The 17959-nt window shown below is 34.5% G+C and overlaps 1 long non-coding RNA gene across 2 annotated transcripts; it reads right to left on the reverse strand.

Moving 5' to 3' along the window:
- Positions 1–213: 213 nt before the first annotated feature.
- LOC127725408 (uncharacterized) lies at positions 214–14402 on the reverse strand. Of its 2 annotated transcripts, none has more exons than XR_007992995.1 (3): positions 13112–14402; positions 1576–1648; positions 214–801 (listed from the first exon to the last, which is right to left on the reverse strand). It is a non-coding gene; the product is annotated as an uncharacterized LOC127725408 (long non-coding RNA). The 2 variants fall into 2 exon arrangements; XR_007992994.1 differs by lacking the exon at positions 13112–14402 and adding an exon at positions 2643–3893.
- Positions 14403–17959: the final 3557 nt, after the last annotated feature.

Raw genomic sequence — 17959 nt, forward strand, 5'->3', positions numbered from 1 at the left:
GCCCATATTGCGGCCAATGTATATATTTTGTACATAAAGTTGTATATTGAATGTTGTATAAAAAATGATGTAAAATATATTGTTTAATAAATATGAACTTTTTTTTGTGTTTGTTTGAACATATATTGCCAGTTAATCTTAGAAACATAAGTCATGTTATATTCTGAGATCAATGTCTCCATATATGGAAGTTTTAATAAGTATACCCTGAAAATACCACAAAAAGTTGTTTCAAAGGCTTTTAAATGAGTGTCATACAAAAAAAAATCAACAATAATATTTCCCTACACTAAATCTGTGTTTTAATATCTTGTATAGATCATTTTAAGTGCACACAGATAACTATAGGGTCATTTACTATCAAAGATGAGAATGTCTTATCATACTGGTAGAGTCAGAGAAAAAACAGACTTTTCTTCAACTGTCAACCATAAAAATGATATCTTAGCAATAAAATTTGTCCTGTTTCTGCACTTTCCTTTTTCTTACTTTTGTTTAATGAAATCAGAGAGTGACAAATATTGTTATAAGAATAATTATTTCATCAAAAAAAATACTAAAAAATGGGACGTTATGCTGTGCACTTAAAAAAACACAGATTTAAGAAGGGAAATATTCCACATAACAGAGGACTTAAATTGGAAAATGTTAAAATACCTGTATTCCCTGTGGTTAAATTTGAAAGACTATCCAAGGATGACTTTGATCTTGTGACAAAACCTGTAAATATCAAACACTCTGCTGAAATTCCTATGCACTCAACATCAGGGCGGCTTCTGCGTCCAAAACAGGCAGCCAAGACTGAAGTAGAAAAATGTGCAGAGAATGAAAATAAGACTGGGTAAGATCATACTTTGCATTACAATTGATAAAGCAACTATTTACAGTATTTAATAGAGAATTTTAAGCATCACATTAGAAAAACAAACATTTTATCAACAGTTTATAGATGAAGGGTATCTAATACTGAAAAGTTATACAGAATATTTTTGAATTGAAGAAACGCATTGAATGATGAAATAAATATATTATTTCTACATACCAAATAATTATTCGAATGCTAAAATACTTGAAAATTGCTTATTTACAACAATATCTGCATCACAGCCTTAAAAACACTGCTCTGAAAAATACAGTCTCAAAGGGAGATAATTCTAATTTTATACATGATACTACATAATATAAAAAAGATAAATAAGCAACATTTGCTACACAGTGATGTAAGATAGGGAGTTAATTAAAGTCTTTCATTAATTTTTTACCTCCAGATCTGAAAAATACACCAACAGAACAGTAACAATAAGCAAAAACACAGAAATGTGGAATGAGGTGTTCAGAGAGCATCAGAATGTATCCCCACATTGTAATGGCATCCTTGAATGGGACTTGTCAATGGAAGAGAAGTGGGGATCAGCTTGGAAAGAGTGCGCAAAATGTACAAAATGCACATACAGATCTAAAATGTTTAACTTGTACGAAGAGGTTGCAAGTATAAATAGAGGACGACGCGCAGCAAAAATAAATCTTGGTTTACAAGTTGGTCTACATCATACTCCCATTCGTACAGCAAGTTACCGTAAAATCTGTATGGCCTCAAATATTCCTCCTCCATCTGTCTCTGGTATGCAACACACTGCTAATGCAATATCTGAAAAGATAGAAGAAAAAAATAAGAGAGATTTACAACGACAAAGGGAGAAAATTAAAAGGATAAAAAAGATACGCGGGGAAAATCCTGATGTTGTTAATATTCAATCTGACTGCGTATACAATAATGCTATTTATTCTGGCATTGGGAAGACCCCTTTTCAACCAGCAACCCAGTGTGCTTACACAGTAGCTGAAAATGAAACATATAAACATAGCATTATAAACACATTACCAAAGTCTAAGCTCTGTTCGAAGAGAAAGCATACAGTTAGTACGAATGTCGGTGAACATGCTGGTCCGTGCACGGCAAATATTAACATGCAAGACAGTATAGGTAATGAAGAGCGGTGGGCAAGAGAGTGTTTTGAGGAACTAAAAGAGGATGGATTAGAAGTTAATGAAGTAACAACAGACCCAGACAGCAGTGCATACAGAGCAGCAGAGAGTTTATTTCAGGAAGGACTAACTACAACAACCCCCATCCATTTTCTTGACACCAGACATGTAGCATCTAACCATAGAAAATTTGTAAATAATCTATCCACAGTTTGTGACATTATGCCCGCTCGGTTAAAGGTGCAAAGAACCCGGCTACAAAGTTTGTTTGCTTCTGACATGGCAGCCCGTTGTCAGGCAGAATTCGTACAGGCTAATATTAGATATCACAAATCCCCTGATGTTATGAAATCAAAACTTTCATATGTTTCAGATGCCATAGTGGGCTGTTACTGTGGAGATCACACAGATTGTTCCCTATATTCATTTGTTTGTTCTATATCTAGAAAATGTCAATCATGGATTGACAAAAGTGCATATTTAAAGAGGCATAATTTTGAAATTGAGCTAAATGAGAACAGTGAAAATATTCTGCGACAATGTGTCAATTACCGTCTGGGTCCAGGCATGCTTGCTAAAACAGCTAAAAGTGCAAATACACAAAAAGTTGAAGCCCTAAATCGATCCATACGTAGCACTGTACCAGTTAATGTTACCTATGCTAGAAACTTTACAGGCCGGGTACATACGGCATGTCACAAAGTCAATCATGGTAAAGGCAATTCTATCGTCATCTTGTGCGAGGCGGCTGGAAGTCCAATACAACCAGGTACAAAAGTGGCAAAATCTCTAAAAAAATTAGAAGACCATAGTGATCAAATGAGAAATTGTAAATACTCAGAAAACAGTATCAATCATAGAAATGCACGAAAGCATTCTCTGTACGATATACATGCACGGCATCAGGAGGAAAAAGATTATACAAAAAATAAACTTTTACCGGTCACTAAAAACAGTCCTATGTACCCCAAAGACCACTCATATGGCAGACTCCGCAAGTCTACCAGGCTTTCAAATAAATAATATTCACCTTAATTTATAATAAACAATGTGGATGGTGATCCTTTGTACATAAATTTCTCATTCTACACCCCATTCTATCCATATTGAGAGAGTGTGGCTCAAGAATTAAATGTTCCGGCTTCAGACAGATGGGGTTATGGCATATGTGCGAGACATCTAACCGCTCCCCCTGTAAATTTTTATTTGGAATTTCATCCCTCAAAATATGATGTGCATGCATGTAGGACAGCCTGTGAACCCTTTCTATTTTTTTCTTTCCATCAGGCCACACAACTGACTTCTTCCCATAGACCCCATGCTCTCTACCACCAGTCCACTCAGTACACCCATGCCGACCGCAATTAAAAATAGACTTTTGCAATAAAGATAGTGCTATTTGATTCCAAAAGGCTTCCATTGCATTAATAGTTACCAGAAAAGAACTTTGGGGTTCTCAGGTGGCCTTGAAAATGTACAGTGACAGAGTGCAAATTCTCCCTATAGGGGTAAATTCAGTAAAAAATCTCCCATTAACTTCAATGTTAACCTACATGTTCAATTAAATTTATAACTTTTTTACCTTTAGAAATTAGAAGCTTTCATATTTCATTCATTAAAGTACAAATGTAGCCCCATCTTTTGCAACCATCAAAACATAGGGTCATGCGGCATTTTTGGGCCGTCCACATGGCTTTGTTTACAAACACTGTAGTTTCGCACTTAATTCCTACAATGACCCCATCACTTTTCAATCCTGTTTTAAAAAAAATTAAATGCATTCAGCATTATTTAATTATTTTTTTTAACCTTAGTTTTGATCCATCTAATCAAAAAAAAAATATTGAAAACTTTATCTACCAATCATTGCAGCACAGGTCTTCAATTTTATACTGAAAGCTCTCCCCCAAATGTGCGGTCCCTCATGACGTATATTTATTTACTGAATTTACCCCTGTAAACATACACATTTTATTATTTACATCCATTGGTAATTCGTTTTTACACATGCTATTTACACACAAACAACTGACAAATGGTTGCACTATTAAAGGATGTCACATACATCTATCTTCCTAAATATAGTAGTACCAGAATCTAAAAAATAGACAATCTAAATGTGTTTCTCACTTCTGCACTCGTAAATTGAAACTTAAGTCAAGTTTACAAACTTCTGTCAAGCATATTCTATAGATTAGTCTTGTCAATTTCACTGACCATTATTCAATTTTTGTCTGAAATTCAGGCTAAGTGTTATCCTTCTTTTGCTTATTTATTTTGCTTTTGTTTTGTTTTGTTTTCTACATTTTACATTACAATTACTACTACACATCTTTGTAAGTCTAAAACAAAGATTATTGCATGAACACAGACCTTGCTCATTTTTTTTTTCAATAGTATTACAGTATCACAAGATAAGTGATAATTGACATCGTTAACATCTGTTATTTATCAATGTTTTCTGCATATATATCTCCACTCTGTATATCTATCACCACTTTGTATATCTATCACCATTCTGTATATCTACCATCCCTCTTTATATCTACCACCACTCTGTATATCTACCACCACTCTGCATATCTCTCACCACGTTATATATCTCCACTCTGTACATCTATCACCACTCTGTATATCTATCACTACTCTGTATATCTATCACCCCTCGGTATATCTACCACCACTCTGTATATCTACCACCACTCTGCATATCTATCACAACTTTATATATCTATCACCACTTTGTTTATCTATCACCACTCTGTATATCTACCAACACTATGTATATCTATCACCACTCTGTATATCTATCACCACTCTGTTTATCTACCACTACTCTGCATATCTATCACCACTCTGTATATCTACCACCACTCTGTATATCTTTCAACACTCTGTGTATCTATCACCACTCTGTATATCTACCACCACTCTGCATATCTATCACCAATTTATATATCTATCACCATTTTGTATATCTATCACCACTCTGTATATATACCTCCACTCTGCATATCTACCACCACTCTGCATATCTATCTCTACTCTGTTTATATAACTTTATATATCTATTACCACTGTGTATATACATCACAACTCTGTATATCTATCCCCATCCTGTATATCTACCACCACTCTGTATATACACCACCACTCTGTATATATATCCCCACGCTGTAAATCTATCACCACTCTGTATATCTATCTCCACTCTGGATATCTACCACCACTCTGCATATCTATCACTACTCTGTATATCTACCACCACTCTGCATTACATACATATCTATCTCCACTCATTTATCGAATACCATCTATGACTATAGGACATTAAACAAATACCTGCTATAGCTTTGGGAAATTCACCAAGGAACTGCTATAACTATAGGACATTCAACAAGTTCCTAGTATAACAATAGGAATTCAACACTTACCTGTTATATACTACTTTATAGAATATTCAACAAGTACCTACTATACCAATAGGATATTCAACAAGTACCTGCTTTAGATATAGGACATTCAACCTGTGTTTGCCATCACTATAAGACATTCAACAAGTTCCTACTATGACTATTACTACTCTGTATATCTATCACCCCTTTGTATATCTACCACCACTCTGTATATTTACCACCACTCTGCATATCTATCACAACTTTATATATCTATCACCACTTTGTTTATCTATCACCACTCGGTATATCTATCATCACTCTGTATATCTATCACCACTCTGTATATCTATCACCACTCTGTATATCTACCACCACTCTGTATATCTATCAACACACTGTATATCTACTGCCACTCTGTATATCTATCACCATTCTGTATATCTATCACCACTTCGTTTATATATCACCATTCTGTATATCTATCACCATTTTGTATATCTATCACCACTCTGTATATAAATCACCACTCTGTATATCTACCACCACTCTGCATATCTATATCCACTCTGTATATCTATCACCACTTTGTATATCTATCACCACTCTGTATATCTACCATCCCTCTTTATATCTACCACAACTCTGTATATCTACCACCACTATGCATATATCTCACCACGTTATATACCTCCACTCTGTATATCACCACTCTGTATATCTACCACTACTCTACATATCTATCACCATTCTGTATATCTACCACCACTCTGTATATCTTTCAACACTCTGTATATCTACCACCACTCTGTATATCTACCACCACTCTGCATATCTATCACCAATTTATATATATATATCACCATTTTGTATATCTATCACCACTCTGTATATATATCACCAATCTGCATATCTATCTTCACTCTGTATTTCTAGCACCACTTTGTATATCTTTAAAAACTCTGTATATCTACCACCACTCTGTATATCTATCACCACTTTGTAAATCTATCCTCACTTTGTATATCTACCACCACTCTGTATATCTGTCCCCACCCTGTATATCTACCAGCATTCTGTATATCTATCACCAGTCTGTATATTTATCACCACTTAGTATATCTATCACCACTATGTATATCTATCACCACTCTGTATACATATCACCAATCTGCATATCTATCTTCACTCTGTATATCTAGCACCACTTTGTATATCTATAAAAACTCTGTATATCTACCACAACTCTGTATATCTATCAACACTCTGTATATCTACTACCACTCTGTATATCTATCACAATTCTGTATATCTATCACCACTTCGTTTAAAAATCACCATTCTGTATATCTGTCACCACTTTGTATATATATCACCACTTTGTATATCTATCACCACTCTGTATATCTACCACCACTCTGCATATTTATCTCCACTCTGTATATCTATCACCATTTTGTATATCTATCACCACTCTGTATATCTACCATCCCTCTTTATATCTACCACCACTCTGTATATCTACCACCACTCTGCATATCTTTCACCATGTTATATATCTCCACTCTGTATATCTATCACTATTCTGTATATCTATCACTACTCTGTATATAAATCACCACTCTGTATATCTTTCAACACTCTGTATATCTACTACCACTCTGTATATCTACCACCACTCTGCATATCTATCACCAATTTATATATCTATCACCATTTTGTATATCTATCACCACTCTGTATATCTACCACCACTCTGTATATCTATCACCACTCTGTATATCTATCACCACTCTGTATATCTACCACTACTCTGCATATCTATCACCACTCTGTATATCTATCACTACTCTATATATATATCACCACTCTGTATATCTTTCAACACTCTGTATATCTACCACCACTCTGTATATCTACCACCACTCTGTATATCTAACACCAATTTATATATATATCACCATTTTGTATATCTATCACCACTCTGTATATCTACCACCACTCTGTATATCTACCCCCACTCTATATCTATCACCACTCTGTATATCTATCACCACTGTGTATATATATCACAACTCTGTATATCTATTCCCATCCTGTATATCTACCACCACTCTGTATATATATATCACCACTCTGTATATCTTTCACCATTCTGGATATATATCCCCACGCTGTAAATCTATCACCAGTCTGTATATCCACCTCCACTCTGCATATCTACCACCACTCTGTATATCTATCCCTATCCTGTATATCTACCACCACTCTGTATATATATCCCCACGCTGTAAATCTATCACCACTCTGTACATCTATCTCCACTCTGCATATCTACCACCACTCTGCATATCTATCTCTACTCTGTATATCTACCACCACTCTGCATTACACACATATCTATCTCCACTCATTCATCGAGTACCATCTATGATTATTACTTAATAAAGAGTATTTTACTGTTTTATTAATATTTCTATATTATTTTCTATTTTTCTGCCATTTTTTGTTCCATGGTCTATTGCACTGGAAATTATCGTTCACGCGGTACTATATAGAACATTCAACAAGTACCTACTATACCAATAGGAAAAAAAGAAAGATGGCGCCCATGAAGGTTTGATGTGAATTTGTTGCAGAAAATTTTGTGTTTTTATGCATTAAGAGATATTCTTTACGTCTTTTCTGTTACATCGATGTTACTACTAATTGATTGGAATTGATATATTAAAAAAAAAACCAGAACTTTAATTATAAAGATTGCAGTTTAAATTGCGAGTTATAAAACTGACAACCGAGTGAGTAGTAATTAGCCAATGTTTACATATAGATGTACACATAAAGTGAACTTTCAATATCGCAGACATAGTTTAAATCGCCTCATAAAATATGTCTCAACAACAACAACAAATAACCAGTTTTATTTCTACTGCTAAAGTCGATAAACTGTCAGCCAAAAACACAAATAATGCCGAGGAATCAACATTTACAGAAAAAACTGGAGATAAACAAAATATCACAAATCCAGCCAAACGTCTCCACTCTTGTCTCTCCAGTTCCTCGGACCATAGTTTTTGTATAGAAAACGAACTTGACGAAATCAAGCAGTCCCTGAAAAATGTACCGAAAAAATCAGACCTAACAGAAATTGTCACCGAGATATTTAAACAATAATCCGAAAACCTAAAAAAAACAAATTAAAAAAGAGATAATGTCGGAAGTAAAGTCAGAAGTCGATAAACTAAAAACCAATTACGATTCCAAAATATCTCATCTTCATGACAAATTAAACACTATAGAGTTTGAAAATGGGAATCTCCTAGAAAAAAATGCTAGTCTGCATTCTGATCTTAGAAAAATGAGAGATCTAGTTGATGAAAACAACAAGAAAACCACTGAAAGTGTTCGGCTTGGTAACTGGAACGAACAATACTCACGTAAGAAAAATGTGAAAATATACCAATTACCAGAAAATCGAAATGAAGACCTACCACATTCTCTCCTTAACGAACTAAAGAACAAAGTCAAATTAGACATCAACCCGTCTGAAATTGTTGCAATGCATAGAATACCAGGGAAAGAAGGGATTCCAAGGCCAATTCTCATAAAATTTCTCAGAATGGATACCAAAATTACACTTCTGCGTAAAAAGAAGAGTATAAACGAAGCACTCAAAGTTAGAATTGGTGATGATATTACAAAACTCAACCAGGGTCTCCTAAATAGACTGTACCAACATGACAATATTGTAAGCTCGTGGTATTTTAATGGTCATGTATATGGATCAGACGAGGAAGGAACTAGACATCGGTTCGAAATATTTGACGACATAGCCAAAAAACTGAAAAAATAAAATGTGTGTAAATCACTTTGAACAATAACATGCTTTCCATATTTGTTTGATATTGTCAAGTACCATTTGTACTTTTATATAATTCCTGTTCATTTATCATTATTTATTGTCTACAACACAAATTTGAACCTTGGATTGATATTTGTCTCTTTGTCTCTCATACCACTCAACTATTTTTATTTTGTAATATTTTCCGGAAAATATACGTTTCCTACGTATTTGGTTTAATTATAGAAATACTCATATTTCCGGTTTGCTTGCAGATTGTAGGGGTAAATTCAGTAAAAAATCTCCCATTAACTTCAATGTTAACCTACATGTTCAATTAAATTTATAACTTTTTTACCTTTAGAAATTAGAAGCTTTCATATTTCATTCATTAAAGTACAAATGTAGCCCCATCTTTTGCAACCATCAAAACATAGGGTCATGCGGCAATTTTGGGCCGTCCACATGGCTTTGTTTACAAACACTGTAGTTTCGCACTTAATTCCTACAATGACCCCATCACTTTTCAATCCTGTTTTAAAAAAAATTAAATGCATTCAGCATTATTTAATTATTTTTTTTAACCTTAGTTTTGATCCATCTAATCAAAAAAAAAATATTGAAAACTTTATCTACCAATCATTGCAGCACAGGTCTTCAATTTTATACTGAAAGCTCTCCCCCAAATGGGCGGTCCCTGATGACGTATATTTATTTACTGAATTTACCCCTATAAGAGACAATTCTTCCTCAAATCATACTTTTCTTGTATTAATTATGTAATTTAGCCTATTTTAAAGTTCAAGATTCAATACAAGATCTGTAAAGGCTTAATTGTCAAAGTTTAAGGAAAATTTGTACTATAGCCCATATTGCGGCCAATGTATATATTTTGTACATAAAGTTGTATATTGAATGTTGTATAAAAAATGATGTAAAATATATTGTTTAATAAATATGAACTTTTTTTTGTGTTTGTTTGAACATATATTGCCAGTTAATCTTAGAAACATAAGTCATGTTATATTCTGAGATCAATGTCTCCATATATGGAAGTTTTAATAAGTATACCCTGAAAATACCACAAAAAGTTGTTTCAAAGGCTTTTAAATGAGTGTCATACAAAAAAAAATCAACAATAATATTTCCCTACACTAAATCTGTGTTTTAATATCTTGTATAGATCATTTTAAGTGCACACAGATAACTATAGGGTCATTTACTATCAAAGATGAGAATGTCTTATCATACTGGTAGAGTCAGAGAAAAAACAGACTTTTCTTCAACTGTCAACCATAAAAATGATATCTTAGCAATAAAATTTGTCCTGTTTCTGCACTTTCCTTTTTCTTACTTTTGTTTAATGAAATCAGAGAGTGACAAATATTGTTATAAGAATAATTATTTCATCAAAAAAAATACTAAAAAATGGGACGTTATGCTGTGCACTTAAAAAAACACAGATTTAAGAAGGGAAATATTCCACATAACAGAGGACTTAAATTGGAAAATGTTAAAATACCTGTATTCCCTGTGGTTAAATTTGAAAGACTATCCAAGGATGACTTTGATCTTGTGACAAAACCTGTAAATATCAAATTCTCTGCTGAAATTCCTATGCACTCAACATCAGGGCGGCTTCTGCGTCCAAAACAGGCAGCCAAGACTGAAGTAGAAAAATGTGCAGAGAATGAAAATAAGACTGGGTAAGATCATACTTTGCATTACAATTGATAAAGCAACTATTTACAGTATTTAATAGAGAATTTTAAGCATCACATTAGAAAAACAAACATTTTATCAACAGTTTATAGATGAAGGGTATCTAATACTGAAAAGTTATACAGAATATTTTTGAATTGAAGAAACGCATTGAATGATGAAATAAATATATTATTTCTACATACCAAATAATTATTCGAATGCTAAAATACTTGAAAATTGCTTATTTACAACAATATCTGCATCACAGCCTTAAAAACACTGCTCTGAAAAATACAGTCTCAAAGGGAGATAATTCTAATTTTATACATGATACTACATAATATAAAAAAGATAAATAAGCAACATTTGCTACACAGTGATGTAAGATAGGGAGTTAATTAAAGTCTTTCATTAATTTTTTACCTCCAGATCTGAAAAATACACCAACAGAACAGTAACAATAAGCAAAAACACAGAAATGTGGAATGAGGTGTTCAGAGAGCATCAGAATGTATCCCCACATTGTAATGGCATCCTTGAATGGGACTTGTCAATGGAAGAGAAGTGGGGATCAGCTTGGAAAGAGTGCGCAAAATGTACAAAATGCACATACAGATCTAAAATGTTTAACTTGTACGAAGAGGTTGCAAGTATAAATAGAGGACGACGCGCAGCAAAAATAAATCTTGGTTTACAAGTTGGTCTACATCATACTCCCATTCGTACAGCAAGTTACCGTAAAATCTGTATGGCCTCAAATATTCCTCCTCCATCTGTCTCTGGTATGCAACACACTGCTAATGCAATATCTGAAAAGATAGAAGAAAAAAATAAGAGAGATTTACAACGACAAAGGGAGAAAATTAAAAGGATAAAAAAGATACGCGGGGAAAATCCTGATGTTGTTAATATTCAATCTGACTGCGTATACAATAATGCTATTTATTCTGGCATTGGGAAGACCACTGAATTTTAATGTGCGTATTGTTATGCGTTTACTTTTCTACATTGGCTAGAGGTATAGGGGGAGGGTTGAGATCTCATAAACATGTTTAACCCCGCCGCATTTTTGCGCCTGTCCCAAGTCAGGAGCCTCTAGCCTTTGTTAGTCTTGTATTATTTTTAATTTTAGTTTCTTGTGTACAATTTGGAGTTTAGTATGGCGTTCATTATCACTGAACTAGTATATATATTTTTTTAGGGGCCAGCTGAAGGACGCCTCCGGGTGCGGGAATTTCTCGCTGCATTGAAGACCTGTTGGTGGCCTTCTGCTGTTGTCTGTTCTGTGGTCGGGTTGTTGTCTCTTTGACACATTCCCCATTTCCATTCTCAATTTTATTTTATTCCCTTTTCAACCAGCAACCCAGTGTGCTTACACAGTAGCTGAAAATGAAACATATAAACATAGCATTATAAACACATTACCAAAGTCTAAGCTCTGTTCGAAGAGAAAGCATACAGTTAGTACGAATGTCGGTGAACATGCTGGTCCGTGCACGGCAAATATTAACATGCAAGACAGTATAGGTAATGAAGAGCGGTGGGCAAGAGAGTGTTTTGAGGAACTAAAAGAGGATGGATTAGAAGTTAATGAAGTAACAACAGACCCAGACAGCAGTGCATACAGAGCAGCAGAGAGTTTATTTCAGGAAGGACTAACTACAACAACCCCCATCCATTTTCTTGACACCAGACATGTAGCATCTAACCATAGAAAATTTGTAAATAATCTATCCACAGTTTGTGACATTATGCCCGCTCGGTTAAAGGTGCAAAGAACCCGGCTACAAAGTTTGTTTGCTTCTGACATGGCAGCCCGTTGTCAGGCAGAATTCGTACAGGCTAATATTAGATATCACAAATCCCCTGATGTTATGAAATCAAAACTTTCATATGTTTCAGATGCCATAGTGGGCTGTTACTGTGGAGATCACACAGATTGTTCCCTATATTCATTTGTTTGTTCTATATCTAGAAAATGTCAATCATGGATTGACAAAAGTGCATATTTAAAGAGGCATAATTTTGAAATTGAGCTAAATGAGAACAGTGAAAATATTCTGCGACAATGTGTCAATTACCGTCTGGGTCCAGGCATGCTTGCTAAAACAGCTAAAAGTGCAAATACACAAAAAGTTGAAGCCCTAAATCGATCCATACGTAGCACTGTACCAGTTAATGTTACCTATGCTAGAAACTTTACAGGCCGGGTACATACGGCATGTCACAAAGTCAATCATGGTAAAGGCAATTCTATCGTCATCTTGTGCGAGGCGGCTGGAAGTCCAATACAACCAGGTACAAAAGTGGCAAAATCTCTAAAAAAATTAGAAGACCATAGTGATCAAATGAGAAATTGTAAATACTCAGAAAACAGTATCAATCATAGAAATGCACGAAAGCATTCTCTGTACGATATACATGCACGGCATCAGGAGGAAAAAGATTATACAAAAAATAAACTTTTACCGGTCACTAAAAACAGTCCTATGTACCCCAAAGACCACTCATATGGCAGACTCCGCAAGTCTACCAGGCTTTCAAATAAATAATATTCACCTTAATTTATAATAAACAATGTGGATGGTGATCCTTTGTACATAAATTTCTCATTCTACACCCCATTCTATCCATATTGAGAGAGTGTGGCTCAAGAATTAAATGTTCCGGCTTCAGACAGATGGGGTTATGGCATATGTGCGAGACATCTAACCGCTCCCCCTGTAAATTTTTATTTGGAATTTCATCCCTCAAAATATGATGTGCATGCATGTAGGACAGCCTGTGAACCCTTTCTATTTTTTTCTTTCCATCAGGCCACACAACTGACTTCTTCCCATAGACCCCATGCTCTCTACCACCAGTCCACTCAGTACACCCATGCCGACCGCAATTAAAAATAGACTTTTGCAATAAAGATAGTGCTATTTGATTCCAAAAGGCTTCCATTGCATTAATAGTTACCAGAAAAGAACTTTGGGGTTCTCAGGTGGCCTTGAAAATGTACAGTGACAGAGTGCAAATTCTCCCTATAGGGGTAAATTCAGTAAAAAATCTCCCATTAACTTCAATGTTAACCTACATGTTCAATTAAATTTATAACTTTTTTACCTTTAGAAATTAGAAGCTTTCATATTTCATTCATTAAAGTACAAATGTAGCCCCATCTTTTGCAACCATCAAAACATAGGGTCATGCGGCATTTTTGGGCCGTCCACATGGCTTTGTTTACAAACACTGTAGTTTCGCACTTAATTCCTACAATGACCCCATCACTTTTCAATCCTGTTTTAAAAAAAATTAAATGCATTCAGCATTATTTAATTATTTTTTTTAACCTTAGTTTTGATCCATCTAATCAAAAAAAAAATATTGAAAACTTTATCTACCAATCATTGCAGCACAGGTCTTCAATTTTATACTGAAAGCTCTCCCCCAAATGTGCGGTCCCTGATGACGTATATTTATTTACTGAATTTACCCCTGTAAACATACACATTTTATTATTTACATCCATTGGTAATTCGTTTTTACACATGCTATTTACACACAAACAACTGACAAATGGTTGCACTATTAAAGGATGTCACATACATCTATCTTCCTAAATATAGTAGTACCAGAATCTAAAAAATAGACAATCTAAATGTGTTTCTCACTTCTGCACTCGTAAATTGAAACTTAAGTCAAGTTTACAAACTTCTGTCAAGCATATTCTATAGATTAGTCTTGTCAATTTCACTGACCATTATTCAATTTTTGTCTGAAATTCAGGCTAAGTGTTATCCTTCTTTTGCTTATTTATTTTGCTTTTGTTTTGTTTTGTTTTCTACATTTTACATTACAATTACTACTACACATCTTTGTAAGTCTAAAACAAAGATTATTGCATGAACACAGACCTTGCTCATTTTTTTTTTTCAATAGTATTACAGTATCACAAGATAAGTGATAATTGACATCGTTAACATCTGTTATTTATCAATGTTTTCTGCATATATATCTCCACTCTGTATATCTATCACCACTTTGTATATCTATCACCATTCTGTATATCTACCATCCCTCTTTATATCAACCACCACTCTGTATATCTACCACCACTCTGCATATCTCTCACCACGTTATATATCTCCACTCTGTACATCTATCACCACTCTGTATATCTATCACTACTCTGTATATCTATCACCCCTCGGTATATCTACCACCACTCTGTATATCTACCACCACTCTGCATATCTATCACAACTTTATATATCTATCACCACTTTGTTTATCTATCACCACTCTGTATATCTACCAACACTATGTATATCTATCACCACTCTGTATATCTATCACCACTCTGTTTATCTACCACTACTCTGCATATCTATCACCACTCTGTATATCTACCACCACTCTGTATATCTTTCAACACTCTGTGTATCTATCACCACTCTGTATATCTACCACCACTCTGCATATCTATCACCAATTTATATATCTATCACCATTTTGTATATCTATCACCACTCTGTATATATACCTCCACTCTGCATATCTACCACCACTCTGCATATCTATCTCTACTCTGTTTATATAACTTTATATATCTATTACCACTGTGTATATACATCACAACTCTGTATATCTATCCCCATCCTGTATATCTACCACCACTCTGTATATACACCACCACTCTGTATATATATCCCCACGCTGTAAATCTATCACCACTCTGTATATCTATCTCCACTCTGGATATCTACCACCACTCTGCATATCTATCACTACTCTGTATATCTACCACCACTCTGCATTACATACATATCTATCTCCACTCATTTATCGAATACCATCTATGACTATAGGACATTAAACAAATACCTGCTATAGCTTTGGGAAATTCACCAAGGAACTGCTATAACTATAGGACATTCAACAAGTTCCTAGTATAACAATAGGAATTCAACACTTACCTGTTATATACTACTTTATAGAATATTCAACAAGTACCTACTATACCAATAGGATATTCAACAAGTACCTGCTTTAGATATAGGACATTCAACCTGTGTTTGCCATCACTATAAGACATTCAACAAGTTCCTACTATGACTATTACTACTCTGTATATCTATCACCCCTTTGTATATCTACCACCACTCTGTATATTTACCACCACTCTGCATATCTATCACAACTTTATATATCTATCACCACTTTGTTTATCTATCACCACTCGGTATAATTTTGAAATTGAGCTAAATGAGAACAGTGAAAATATTCTGCGACAATGTGTCAATTACCGTCTGGGTCCAGGCATGCTTGCTAAAACAGCTAAAAGTGCAAATACACAAAAAGTTGAAGCCCTAAATCGATCCATACGTAGCACTGTACCAGTTAATGTTACCTATGCTAGAAACTTTACAGGCCGGGTACATACGGCATGTCACAAAGTCAATCATGGTAAAGGCAATTCTATCGTCATCTTGTGCGAGGCGGCTGGAAGTCCAATACAACCAGGTACAAAAGTGGCAAAATCTCTAAAAAAATTAGAAGACCATAGTGATCAAATGAGAAATTGTAAATACTCAGAAAACAGTATCAATCATAGAAATGCACGAAAGCATTCTCTGTACGATATACATGCACGGCATCAGGAGGAAAAAGATTATACAAAAAATAAACTTTTACCGGTCACTAAAAACAGTCCTATGTACCCCAAAGACCACTCATATGGCAGACTCCGCAAGTCTACCAGGCTTTCAAATAAATAATATTCACCTTAATTTATAATAAACAATGTGGATGGTGATCCTTTGTACATAAATTTCTCATTCTACACCCCATTCTATCCATATTGAGAGAGTGTGGCTCAAGAATTAAATGTTCCGGCTTCAGACAGATGGGGTTATGGCATATGTGCGAGACATCTAACCGCTCCCCCTGTAAATTTTTATTTGGAATTTCATCCCTCAAAATATGATGTGCATGCATGTAGGACAGCCTGTGAACCCTTTCTATTTTTTTCTTTCCATCAGGCCACACAACTGACTTCTTCCCATAGACCCCATGCTCTCTACCACCAGTCCACTCAGTACACCCATGCCGACCGCAATTAAAAATAGACTTTTGCAATAAAGATAGTGCTATTTGATTCCAAAAGGCTTCCATTGCATTAATAGTTACCAGAAAAGAACTTTGGGGTTCTCAGGTGGCCTTGAAAATGTACAGTGACAGAGTGCAAATTCTCCCTATAGGGGTAAATTCAGTAAAAAATCTCCCATTAACTTCAATGTTAACCTACATGTTCAATTAAATTTATAACTTTTTTACCTTTAGAAATTAGAAGCTTTCATATTTCATTCATTAAAGTACAAATGTAGCCCCATCTTTTGCAACCATCAAAACATAGGGTCATGCGGCATTTTTGGGCCGTCCACATGGCTTTGTTTACAAACACTGTAGTTTCGCACTTAATTCCTACAATGACCCCATCACTTTTCAATCCTGTTTTAAAAAAAATTAAATGCATTCAGCATTATTTAATTATTTTTTTTAACCTTAGTTTTGATCCATCTAATCAAAAAAAAAATATTGAAAACTTTATCTACCAATCATTGCAGCACAGGTCTTCAATTTTATACTGAAAGCTCTCCCCCAAATGTGCGGTCCCTGATGACGTATATTTATTTACTGAATTTACCCCTGTAAACATACACATTTTATTATTTACATCCATTGGTAATTCGTTTTTACACATGCTATTTACACACAAACAACTGACAAATGGTTGCACTATTAAAGGATGTCACATACATCTATCTTCCTAAATATAGTAGTACCAGAATCTAAAAAATAGACAATCTAAATGTGTTTCTCACTTCTGCACTCGTAAATTGAAACTTAAGTCAAGTTTACAAACTTCTGTCAAGCATATTCTATAGATTAGTCTTGTCAATTTCACTGACCATTATTCAATTTTTGTCTGAAATTCAGGCTAAGTGTTATCCTTCTTTTGCTTATTTATTTTGCTTTTGTTTTG

Source organism: Mytilus californianus, unplaced genomic scaffold (assembly GCF_021869535.1).
Source record: "Mytilus californianus isolate M0D057914Y unplaced genomic scaffold, xbMytCali1.0.p SCAF_15, whole genome shotgun sequence".
NCBI lineage: Eukaryota > Metazoa > Mollusca > Bivalvia > Mytilida > Mytilidae > Mytilus > Mytilus californianus.